Raw genomic sequence first — 13,357 nt, 5'->3', positions numbered from 1 at the left:
CATAAGTGACAGTTTAAAAGTTTCTTCTCATATCTTCTTATGGTGGTGAAAAATTTTTTTTAAATAGTCCTTAAGTTCTCATTCTCAGCAATAACAAAAATCCTTGATTCCAAACAGCCTAGCCCCTTCTCATGAGGAGTAATTTATTTTCTGCTCAAAAGCTAAATGGTGTTTCGATCAATTCTATCGTTCCTGATATTTACCCTAATATCATGCTATGACTCCATAGTTTCATATAGTTTGGTCCCAATACTTAATATGAATAGCATCCTATTTTATAAATCCATAACAAAAATACAATCTCAGTCCATTTTTCCCAAAATGTAGAAATGTTTCTTGCATAATTTTTACCTTAATCATGTCCCCTCCTTTTCTGTGTATTACATTGACTATTTTTTCATCTTTCTGAAATTTGGTAGATCATTGAGTCTGACTTAGAACTTATTACACAAACAGATAAAATGCCAATTTCCATCACTGTGATACGAATAGGAGAAAGTTGACATTATGCAAATAGCATAGTTGGACATGTTAAATGGTGACAACACCTTCCTTCTTTTATCTTAACAATTGCTCCATTGTATTGATTGAATGGAGCACTAAAGCAAACATATAGCTGTCCCTGTTACCCCAATTTCTTCAAAAGAGAGAAAGCTGCACATGCAAATAAACCTGAGTGCAGAGCTGCCTCCTCTCTACTGGATTGGAATTGAACAAAGGAGCCCTTGAAGACAAGTCAGCATCATGTGGACTACTTGTGGAACACTGGCTGAAAGTCATGTGTTCTGTGGATTCATTTTCATTTGTCAGAAGCATCCCTGTGGCTATACTACACTATAGGCTGTATATACAAACAACATGGGAAGTCTGCAGCCTGCATACCCTGTTTGGAGGCTTCCTGGAGACACCTGGTTGGCCACTGATGTATGCTGGATTAGTTCCAGAGGGGTAACTGTGTTAGTCTGTTGCAGAAAAACAACAACAGAGTCTTGTGTCACCTTAAAGTCTAATAAATTTGTTATGGCATAGGCTTTCTTAAACATTTTAGTCTTTAAGGTGCCTTAGAAGTCTTTGTTGTTTATCATCATCATAGTCATTATCAAGTAAACCACCTTTCCATATCTGGCACCCCCCCCAGCCCCCCCAGCTAAAACAGTTACCCCCCAAATTTGCAAAATAAAAAGAAACAGAACAAACAGCAGTAGGCAAACAAACTAGTCAGTTGGACTGAAGGCAAAATGGAAGTAGTAGCCATCAGTAGTCATGATGGCTCCAGTATCAAAGAAGCATACTCCAGAGGCAGTATGCCTCTGAATACCAGCTGCTGGGGAACACAAGTGGAAGGGTGCTATATTGCACCCATGTCCTATTTGTGGCTGCTCCATAGGCATCCAGTTGGCCACCATGGAAACGGAATGCTGGGCTAGAGAGAACTTTTGTCTGATCCAGCATGGCACTTCTTATGGTCTTCTGAAAGAGATGTGTTTTCCATCCTCCCAGAAGGCCAATAGAGAGGGAGAATTACAAATCGCAGGGGGATATTCATCCCATGGCCTCAGGGCAGCTGACATAAAGACCCTGCTTCTTCCTGTGACAGTTCACACCTTGCATAAATATGGTGCTCAAGCAGGTCATCAGAAGAGGATGAAGATGACACGAGGAACAATATAAGGACTTACATTCATATGCAGAACATTCCAGACACATGACTATAGTGTGCTTTATAGAGATGTGTTCTAGAAAGTGTTTATCACTTTAAGTCTTAAAGTTTAAGAGAAACAAGCCATTATGCAGGAGGTGAGCAGTAAAAAGGAAGAGTTAGTTGCTCACTAGGACAGAGTATACCTTTTTAAAATAAAATTATGTTAATGTTTGACAAAAGGTTTCTGAGCAGTTGCTCACAAGCAATGGTATACTGGCCACATTATAACCATTATGTAGTTGTTGGTGTACAATTTGTATTGAACTCTTCATATGGCATAGACAAAATAAAATCTCAGGAGATTCAGACAATTGTAAACAAAGCTAGGCCTAGACCAAATGGCACTTAAGGGAAAAAGAGTCTCTGGTGCCCTCGCCATTTGTTAAAGTTTCAGATACCTTAATTTTAATTGCATTTGTAGCCCATTTAACAACTTTGATTCATGATCTGCATGCACAATTTATCGCTGCCATATAAAAAGATAACTTTGCCTGTGGGGGGATGATCAAAATCACTCACATCATTTGTTAAAATGAGAACTGATGTTGTAGATTTACCAACAATTTCTTTTTAAAACAACCACCATGAAAGTAAGGCTGGCCATGCAAATCAGTGTTGCCAGTTTTACAAGTGATGATGAACTGCTTGCACTATTTGTTTCAGCTGCTGAGTAGACAAGTGGGTAGATAGCCAGGGACAGGTGCCCCCTCAAGCCTGGCACCCCAGTGGGTTGACCTGATCGTAAATTGCTCAACACTGAGTAGACAAAGTGGTGCCAAGGACATAGCCACATGGAGAGAATAACAGGTGTTCTTTCCATCCACAGGCATAGACAACTTTTTAACAATAGCAATTTGCATGAGGCATTGTCTCCATGGCTGTATCCTTAGGCCTTCTTTGACTGTTCCATTGGGAGCCATTTAGAAGTATGTGATGTAGCCTGTAGAATACCCATATTTCTTCACAATCTAAAACTTTTCTTGAAAGATGCATTTGTAATTCTTTTTTATTACAAAATTACTTAGTTGTGTTGGAATAAATCCAGAAATACAACATACAGTCTATTGTCAAAGTATTTTCCTTATGGAGATGGTGATAAAGAGATATAATATCCATTTATTGTTGTTGTTGTTGTTCAGTCATTCAGTCGTGTCCGACTCTTCATGACCCCATGGACCATAGCACGGAATGCCTTCCTGTCCTGCGCTCTCTCCCGGAGTGTGCTCAAGTCCATATTCATTGCATCAATGATGCTATCTAGCCATCTCATCCTCTGCCGTCCCCTTCTCCTTTTGCCTTCAATCTTTCCCAGCATCAGGGTCTTTTCCAGGGAGTTTTCTCTTCTCATTAGGTGGCCAAAATATTTGTCATTCAGCTTCAGTATCTGTACTTCCAATGATCAGTCAGGGTTGATTTCCTTTAGGATGGACTGATTTGACCTCCTTGCAGTCCAGGGGACTCGTAAGAGTCTTCTCCAGCACCACAGTTCGAAAGCATCGATTCTTTGGCACTCAGCCTTCCTTATGGCTCTCACAGTCACAGCCATACCTTGGTCCTGGGAAAACCATAGCTTTGATTATACGAACCTTTGTCGGCAAGGTGATGTCTCTGCTTCTTACTATGCTGTCTAGGTTTGCCATAGCTTTCCTCCCAAGGAGCAAGCATCTTTTAATTTCATGGCTACAGTCACCGTCTGCGGTGATCTTGGAGCCCAAGAAAATAAAATCTGTCACTGCTTTCATTTCTTCCCCTTCTATATGCCAGGAAGTGATGGGGCCAGATGCCATGATCTTCATTTTTTTAATGTTGAGTTTCAAACAAGCTTTTCCACTCTCCACTTTCACCATCAACAAGAGGATCTTGAGATCGTCTTCGCTTTCTGCCATTAGGGTGGTATCGTCTGCGTATCTGAGGTTGTTGATAATTCTCCCAGCAATCTTAATTCTAACCTGTGATTCATCCAGCTCAGCATTTCTCATGATGTACTCTGCATATAAATTAAATAAGCAGGGCAATAATATACAGCCTTGTCGTACTCCTTTCCCAATGTGGAACCACTCGGTTGTTCCATGTCTGGTTCTTACTGTTGCTTCTTGACCCTCGTACAGGTTTCTCAGGACACACACAGGTAAGGTGGTCTGGTACTCCCGTCTCTTTCAGAATTTGCCAAAGTTTGTTGTGATCCACACAATCAAAGGCTTTAGCATAGTCATTGAAGCAGAAATAGACGTTTTTCTGGAATTCTTTTGCTTTCTCCATGATCCAGAGAATGTTGGCGATTTGATCTCTAGTTCCTCTGCCTCTTCGAAACCCAGCTTGTACTTCCAGTAGTTCTCGGTTCACATACTGCTGAAGCCTAGCTTGTAGGATTTTGAGCATCATCTTGCTGGCATGTGAAATGAGTGCAATTGTACGGTAGTTTGAACACTCTTTGGCATTGCCCTTCTTTGGAATTGGAATGTAAACTGACCTTTTCCAGTCTTGTGGCCACTGTTGAGTGTTCCAAATTTGTTGGCATATTGAGCGCAGCACTTTAACAGCATCATCTTTTAGGATCTTAAATAGCTCAGCTGGAATACTGTCATCTCCGCTAGCTTTGTTGTTAGTAATGCTTCCTAAGGCCCACTTGACTTCACTCTCTAGGATGTCCGGCTCAAGATCAGTGACCACACTATCATGGCTATCAGGGACATTCAGATCTTTCCTGTATAGTTCTTCTGTGTATTCTTTCCACCTCTTCTTAATCTCATCTGCTTCTGTTAGGTCCCTGCCTTCTTTGTCCTTTATCATGCCTGTCTTTGCACAAAACGTTCCCTTGAGATCTCCGATTTTCTTGAAGAGATCTCTAGTCTTTCCCATTCTATTGTTTTCTTCGATTTCTTTGCATTGCTCATTTAAGAAGGCCTTCTTGTCTTTCCTTGCTATTCTCTGGAACTTTGCATTCAGTTGGATATATCTTCCCCTTTCTCCCTTGCTTTTCACTTCCCTTCTTTCCTCAGCTACTTGTAAAGCCTCCTCAGACAGCACTTGACTTTCTTGCATTTCTTTTTCTTTGGGATGGATTGAGTTGCTGCCTCCTTAACAATGTTACAGACCTCCATCCATAGTTCCTCAGGCACTCTGTCTATCAGGTCTAATCCCTTAAATCTATTTGTCACCACCACTGTATATTCATCAGGGATATGATTGAGGTCATACTGAATGGTTTAGTGGTTTTCCCGACGTTCTTCAATTTCAGCCGAAATTTTGCAAGAAGCAGCTCATGATCTGAGCCACAGTCAGCTCCAGGTCTTGTTTTTACTGACTGTATGGAGCTTCTCCATCTTTGGCTGCAAATTACATAATCAATCTGATTTCGATATTGACCATCTGGTGATGTCCATGTGTAGAGTCGCCTCTTGTGCTGTTGGAAAAGAGTGTTTGCTATGATCAGCATGTTCTCTTGGCAAAACTAGGGATGTCGGAGAATTTCTCCACGAATCTCCGGGAAGCTGAATGCCAACGCATTCGGCCCCCCGAAATTGGTGGGGAAATTCTCCGACACCTCCCCCCCGGAATGGGACTTACCTCGTATGAATGTCACTCATGGCGGTGGGTCCCGGCAGTGATTCGGCGGCAGTTCGGTGGCGGCCCGTCTTCTGACCGGCTGCTGCCATTTCCAAGTAAAGTAAAAAAAAAAAAAAATGTGATAGGCTACTAGGGATGTACAAAAGTCACTTACCTGGTCTTGCAGCTTGCTTCGCGGTGGGGGGGAGGTGCTTCGCTTCTCCCCCCGAAGTTCAGGCAGTGGGGGGAGGCTTCCTGCCTCACCCGGCCGAAATTCAGGCCAGGGAGGAGTGCCCCGTCTCCCCGGCCGCGAACTTTAAAACGGGTGACTTTAAAAAAAAGCGTGTACGCAAATGGCGGCCCCCATAGGGAGCCGCCATTCGCGTTCCTTATTTGGTCCCTGTAGTCTACGTAGAGATTTACCTAGACTACGGCGAAAATAAGGGAACGCTATTTACGTCGAAAGACCGACTGCCGCCCCCGCCCCTGACGAAAACCTGCCGAACTGCCGCCGGGACCCGCCGCCGGGAGCAACATTTGTAAAAAGTAAGTCCCATCCCGGGGGTTGGAGAATTTCTCCCCAAACCTTCAGAGGACCGAATGCGTTGGCACTCGGCCCACCGAAGTTTCGGGGAGAAATTCTCCCCCTTCCCTATTAAGGCTACGTAAAGATTTACGTAGCCTATCACGGCTAGATTTTCAAAGTTAGCCGTGATAGGCTATGTAAATCTTTACGTAGCCTATCATGGCTGACTTCGAAAAAAAAAAAAGCGCGTACGCAAATGCTTTCCTTATTTGGAAATAGCGTTGCCCTTATTTTCGCCGTAGTCTACGTAAATCTTTACGTAGACTACCCATGCCCAAATAAGGAATGCAAATGGTGGCGCCCATGGGCGCCGCCATTTGCATATGCGCTTTTTTTTTCAGTCAGCCGTGATAGGCTACGTGATGATTTACGTAGACTATCAATCTTTACGTGGCCTATCACTTTTTTTTATATATATATACTTTACTTTTTTCTTTCGCAGCCGGGGAGACGGGGCGCTCCACCCCTGGCCAGAATTTCGGTGGGGAGGAGCGGGGCGCCTCCCCACCCGCCAAGAATTTCAGGGGGAGAACCGGAGCGCCTCCCCCCCCGAAAAAAGGTGCCGGACCAGGTAAGGGACTTTCGTCCATCCCTAGGCAAAACTCTATTAGCCTTTGTCCTTCTTCATTTTGAACACCAAGGCCAAGGCTTTGTCCTGCTTTATTTTGGACACCATTTTGAACGGGATAACTTTGCCTGTTATCCTGGTGATTTCTTGACTTCCTACTTTAGCATTCCAATCCCCTATGATGAAGAGGACATCTTTTTTTGGTGTTTGTTCTAGAAGGTGTTGTAGGCCTTCATAGAACCGATCAACCTCAGCTTCTTCAGCGTCAGTGGTTGGGGCATAGATCTGAATTACTGTGATGTTGAATGGTTTGCCTTGGATTCATACTGAGATCATTCTATCATTTTTGAGATTGTACCCCAGTACCGCTTTTCCCACCCTTTTGTTGACAATGAGTGCTACTCCATTTCTTCTAAGGCATTCTTGCCCACAGTAGTAGATATAATGGTCACCGGAATTAAATTCGCCCATGCTTGTCCATTTTAGTTCGCTGATTCCCAAGATGTCGATGTTCAATCTTGCCATCTCATGTTTGACCACCTCCAGCTTACCTTGATTCATTGATCTTACATTTAGGGATGGTGGAGAATTTCTCCACGAATCTTCAGGAGGCCGAGCGCCGAGGCATTTGGCCCCCTGAAAGTGTTGGGGAAATTCTCTGCCGGCCCCCTGCCCCCCCGGGATGGGACTTACCGTGGCCGAATATCCCTCTCGGCGGCGGGTCCCAGCAGCGGTTCGGCGGCGGTTCGTGGGGGGCGGGGGCGGCCGGCCTCCCAACCGGCTGCCGCCGCCGCCATTACAAAATAAAAAAGTAAAAAAACAAACAAAAAACACACACCTGTGATAGGCTACGTGACAATTTACGTAGCCTATCACGGCTAGATTTCCAAATGCAAATAGCGTTCCCTTATTTTCGCCGTAGTCTACGTAAATCTTTACGTAGACTAGACGTGCCAAAATAAGGAACGCAAATGGCGGCGCCCATGGGCCGCCGCCATTTGCGTACGTGCTTTTTTCTTTTTTTCTTTCCCAAAGTCACCCGTGATAGGCTACGTGATGATTAACGTAGCCTATCACGGCTGACTTTGGAAATCTAGCCATGATAGGCTACGTTAATCGTTATGTAGCCTATCACGTTTTTGTTTTGTTTTGACTTTTTCTTTCGCGGCCGGGGAGACAGGGTGCTTCTCCCCGACCTGAATTTCGGCCAGGCGAGGCGGGGCGCCTCCCCCCCGGTCTGAATTTCGGCCGGGTGAGGCGGGGCGCCTCCCCCCTCGCCTGAACTTCGGGGGGAGAAGCGAAGCGCCTCCCCCCCACTGCAAAGCAAGCTGCGGGACAAGGTAAGTCGCTTTCATACATCCCTACTTACATTCCAGGTTCCTAAACAATATTGTTCTTTACAGCATCGGATTTTCTTTTCACCACCAGACACATCCACAGCTGAGTCTCCTTTCAGCTTTGGCCCAGCCGCTTCACTCTTTCTGGCACTACTTGGAAATACCCTCTGCTCTTCCCCAGTAGTATATTGGACACCTTCCGACCTGAGGGGCTCATCTTCTGGTGTCATATCATTTAGCCTTGTGATACGTTCCATGGGGTTTTCTTGGCAAGAATACTGGAGTCGGTTGCCATTTCCTTCTCCAGTGGACCACATTTTGTCAGAAATCTCCACCATGACCTGTCCGTCTTGGGTAGCCCTGCACGGCATAGCTTATGGCTTCACTGAGTTACGCAAGCCCCTTCACCACAACAAGGCAGTGAGTGATCCATGAAGGGGCATCCATTTATAGAAAATGCAATTAATGAGTTGTAACTAATATTATTTTAATATATTTATGGGAAGACAAAGACAGAATAAGTGATAGAGTATTCACCATATGGAGGCTACTTCAGGGAAAAGGGAGGACAAGCATGAGCAAAAGAGTCAGCAATTTATAGTGAAATATAGATGCTAATTAAAATAGTCAAAAGAAATACCCTACAGCAATGGTTACAGGAACTTCATCCATAAGTTGCTTTATTTGAGGCATCGGCAGCTCAGACAAAAACATGAAATCAATGCAGTGCAATCATATGTATTTGATTAATGAATGGCTTCTAAATCATCTGCTTATGTTAAAAGGCTTGAGATAAAACCTCTTTGTTCTTGTTCAAATAAAAAAACATGTTAGCGGAGTCTGATTGCAATCCACAGTGTTCTGCTAGCATAAGTCAGTTCAGCAGGGCTTGCTGAACTCCAGCAAAGATATCTGGAAATCAGGCTATGCCTTTGAGGCTTTTTTAGTTTTGTTTTTTTTAAGAAAGTAGTGGAGAAACTAAGGGGGAAAGCCCCTCTTCCAATCAGGGAAGATCATTTTTCAGCAACCTCATCATATTTTAGTGAAAGATGTTTCAAAATGATGAAGCTCCCTTCACAAAAGAAAACCTCTCATGAATATTCATTTGCATTCCAAGAGAATTTGATTGTCTAATTCTCCACTCCCTCTCTAAAACAGAATTAATGACCTTAAATAGTTTCCTCTGACATTCCCTTTGTCCTCAGCTAGGTAAGTAATTTACCATTCTGGTTCTTCACATGCACGCACGCACACACACACAAAACCTTATCTGAGCACACATGGTAGTAATTTTGCTAATCTTAGCATTTTGTTTTTATGGTATAATTTTATGCATTTTAAAACAAGAGAACACATTATTTCTGAGAGCTGCTTCACACATTACAAAGAAGCATTGAAAGAAGAACAATAAATGAGTGGTGTTTCTACTAGAACATGAGTAAGTGGAATTTGTGGACCTCACCAGTTGCAGGATGTGAGCTCCACACCACAGGCCATCTCAGACTCACGGATCATGTAACAGTGAAAGCCGTTACAGAACTCTCTTCATTTTCATGGAACAAGTGAAGTGCCTCAAATCTCAGGGGTTTTATGTGTGTATTTTTAAAACCTAGACAGGGCTCTAAAGAACTGTATGGAGATCCTTTGCATAGAAGCAAGAATAGAATAGTAGTAGGGTTGGAAGGGGCCTACAAGGCCATCGAGTCCAACCCCCACTCGATGATCCTTCCTTCCTATGATTCAAGAATAGGATCATAGGAAGGAACATAGGAAGCTGCCTTGTACTGAGCCAGACCATTGTTCCATCTAGCCCAATATTGTGGATACTGACTGGCAGCAGCTCTCCAGAGTTTCAGGGAGGATTTTTTTTCCAGCCCTACCTGGAGATGCCAGGGATCAAACCTGGGGCATTCTGCATGCAAAAGTTCTACCACTGAACTATGGGCCTTGTCCAAGGATCATACTCCATGCATGTTACTATCTATGAGGACCAGTACAGAGAATAATATCATAAGCAAATGTGATGAGAAAAAGAATGACCTTAACATTTCCATGGAAGCAAAGCTTCCTGGTGACCATGTATGTTTTTTAGTCTATGAACAGTTTGTTCCATGAGGCGCATTTTGTTTTTCCTAGAGAAGAAGATCAGAAAATTAAAAACAGGTGTTGGGAAAAGATCCAATGGGTTGTACATTTTAAAGGCATTAATAGACCTATACTGTCTACTTGCGCTGTAGATTAATGAAGTTGAATGGTCAGCTATGCTGTACGCCCATCATTTATAAGAAGTTAGTGGCCCAGCTTATGGTCAGTGCTTAGAAAAACAAAGAAAATTAGAACAGAAATGAATGATTGTGGAGTTATACATCTGAAACTATTTGATTTATTATTCTGGTAATACTAGTGCTGCTGGATGTTGCAGATTTGCAATGTACCGATCACTGTAATATTCTTACATTTTAGCCTATTCAAGGTAAGATTTGCTTGTATTCTTTGCTATTACAGATGCATAAGTATTATGCAAAATGTTCCTAGGATAATTTGCACAATGGGAGTTCATTATTTAATGAAAGTGCTTCTTATTTTTAATTACAGCATTTAAGTTCATCTCATTGTCAAGTGGAATACAGTTTTGTTGATTTGAGACTGGCTTCTGAGATTCTTTAAAAACAACCTATACACAGTATTCCTTGCATCAGTCCTATATCTATAAATTTCAAATGTGAAATGCATAACTACACATGACTCAACTTCATTTTAGTAACATTACATTTTGGCTTCATAAATGATACAAACACTACAATGGGGTCCTCTGCAACTCTCTTAAACCCTACCTTCATCAGTATTTCTTGCATTATAAATGCCTTTCAAAGACAACAAGAATGCTGTAGAAATTATTTAAAATATTCAAGACCTTGGGCATTTGAAAAGCAATATTTTATACCATGTGGCCCAGTGGATGTCGTGTTGCCCTTGGGCCTGGGAAATATCACTATCCAGTGAGGAAATCACTGGGATACCTTGGGCAAGTAACTCTCATATATCGCTCATATATAATTTCATACATTATGTGCTAGTGTAGGATTTGTTTTTTTGCTTGCTGGTCCAGGTTGGCTGAATGACTAGTCGGGGTGGGATGGGGGATGCCTAAACCACACTTACCTGCTCATGAGGCTGCTTGAAGCGGGGAGGTCAATGTAAATTAGGTTGACAGGTGCAGTATAAGTTTTAAGGGAAGGAACACAGAATGAATGTGCAGTGCCAGTGAGCACCCTGAGGCATCGTCAAAGATGATGGGAGGTTTCCTCAGGCCTGCCCATTTCAAGGCCCTGAGGCTTGAAGAGGTGGGGCTACGTCCTCCACTTGGCATTTGCCTGATTCACCCAAACAAAGCAACGAAGCCCAGGGAGATGGAGCAGCAGGCCCTCCTTGGCACTTAAAGGTGCAGGCTATGAGGGGCCTTGGGTAGGTGAAAGGCTCACCATTGGTCCTGAACCTGGAGAGCTTACCCCAAAAGACTAAGATAGCAGGAGAAAAGCTGCTCTATCACACTGACTGGTTTGTGCGATCACGGAGGGCAAAATAAGCCATGGTAGCTTATTTCCCCCACCATGCATGCTGGTTGCATGCTGGTTGCATGCTGGGGGATGTACATAATTATTCTTGCCAGCTTGCTGTGTTGTGCAAACCTGGTGAGTGTGGCTTCTTGCTGTGGTTAGCAAGCCACCCTGAACCCTACATGGCTTATTTCCCCCTCCATAGTCATACGAACAGGCCCACTCTGATAGGGAACCCATACTGGAGGACAGGAGTTATTTATGTTAGGTTTATTTGCAGATCTCTTAATTGAAATGTGTTTAATAATGTTGTTGCTCTTTTAAATCCCAACAAACTTGTATTGTCTCTTTTATCTAGGATGACAGGTACAAACCACTTAGATGCTACATATTCCACTTCGTTTTTCCCCTTCGTTGGTTTATGGAAATGAATGAGGCAACCTGTACACTAGGAGCTCCTTGTACATATTGGAGCACAAAGGGCGATACTTCAGGAATAAATTATTTCTGATGAAAAGCAATGAAATGGATCACCATTTTATATACAATGAGTGTTATTAATTTCCACCCAATGTACCAGAGGAATGAACGTTTTGACTCTAGATATCCCATATCATGGTTCTATCAAAGTGAAAGGGGCAAGTGTCCCACCCAGATAAGTAGTCTGCCCTCCCCTCCTCTCCTCTCCTCTCCTCTCCTCTCCTCTCCTCTCCTCTTCCCTCCCCACCCACCACTTCCTTTGATAGATCCCTTAGGCTACTTAAAATAAAGGCACTTTTCACATACAAATTATAACTGAATAATAAATATGGAATTGAAATAAGGCTGCAATCCTGAATACTTGAAAGGTAGCTCAAATTCAATAGGGCTTACTTCAGATAAAACATTGTTGTAGATTTGGGGAGGGTTGGAAAGAAAGGTGTTAATTGAGCCAGAATGACTGCTGATTATTTCTGAATAATCATTGGCCAAGCTACATCTGTTGCCATGGAAATTACAGGTAAATGGCCAAGGAAGGGCTAGGAAACCCACTAGAGTATTTGGCATAGCGTCCCCAGTTAAGGGTGTAATTTAAGTCTACATTATTTGCATGTGTCATGTCTGACCCTGACATTAGCCCAGATGACCCATCAAAAAGCCTGAGCTGGCAGAGCATATACTCCCTGTGGGGGGCCCTGATGTCACCGAGACCCCAGGCACCTCTGGCATCAGTGGAGAAGATGCACCAGGCCCTTTTACATCTCTGGAATCTGAGGAACCCCCAGATGGGATCTTTGAGGACTGTTCCTTGCCTATGGCAGCAGAGGAGGAAACCAGGTGCCCACTCAGCCCTTGATCATGCCAGAATTTGGAAGCACAGAATTAAAGAATTATAGATCAACTCATGAGTAAAGGTGTTCATGAGGACTCCTGCCAAAGTGCAGTGGACTTGCAGCTGAGCCTTTGCGTGGGGATCTAGAAGCTCTGGCTATATCAGCTTTCTTTCATTTGGAACTTGATAGCTGCTCAAATAATGTCTTACTACCAGCTCTAGTGGCTTGAATCCTTGTTTCCTTGATCTTGCTCCATGACTGAACCTTTGTGCTGCTGACCTTTGGACTCTTGTTTGATTCTGCTTCTTCTACTACATTTGTGTCTGACTGCTTACCTGTGCTTGGACCTTGGCCATGCCTCAAACCTTTCTCTTGGAACTCTCCCTCTTGCCCAGTACTCTTTTCTTTCCTTGGAACTCTCTTTCTTGTTTTTGACCATTGCCTGTTTACTGACTACTACTCCTTTCTTGAAGTACCCTGAGTGATGCCACTCCAGCCATCTCTCATTTCAAAGTACTGCCTCTGGAATCTAGGACACATGTAACAATATGTTTAGGGTAGGAGCATTTTTATAACTGTTATTTTTCTTTCATAAATCTAACATGTAGAACAAAGCCTAGCCCCCACAGTTTTCCCCTTCTGTTCCTGTCCCACAATATATTTTTCTGGTCCCACCAGAGGGGGCACAACTGGTTGTGCTGTTCTAGTCACTCCTACTTTTCCCTTACTGTACATTTCTTCAAAGCAC

The sequence above is a fragment of the Heloderma suspectum genome, chromosome 3, assembly GCF_057233095.1.
Source record: "Heloderma suspectum isolate Gila_16-S chromosome 3, 16-S_ref, whole genome shotgun sequence".
NCBI classification, from domain to species: domain Eukaryota; kingdom Metazoa; phylum Chordata; class Lepidosauria; order Squamata; family Helodermatidae; genus Heloderma; species Heloderma suspectum.
The sequence above is the reverse complement of the archived record's forward strand: the minus strand, read 5'-3'. Positions refer to the sequence as shown.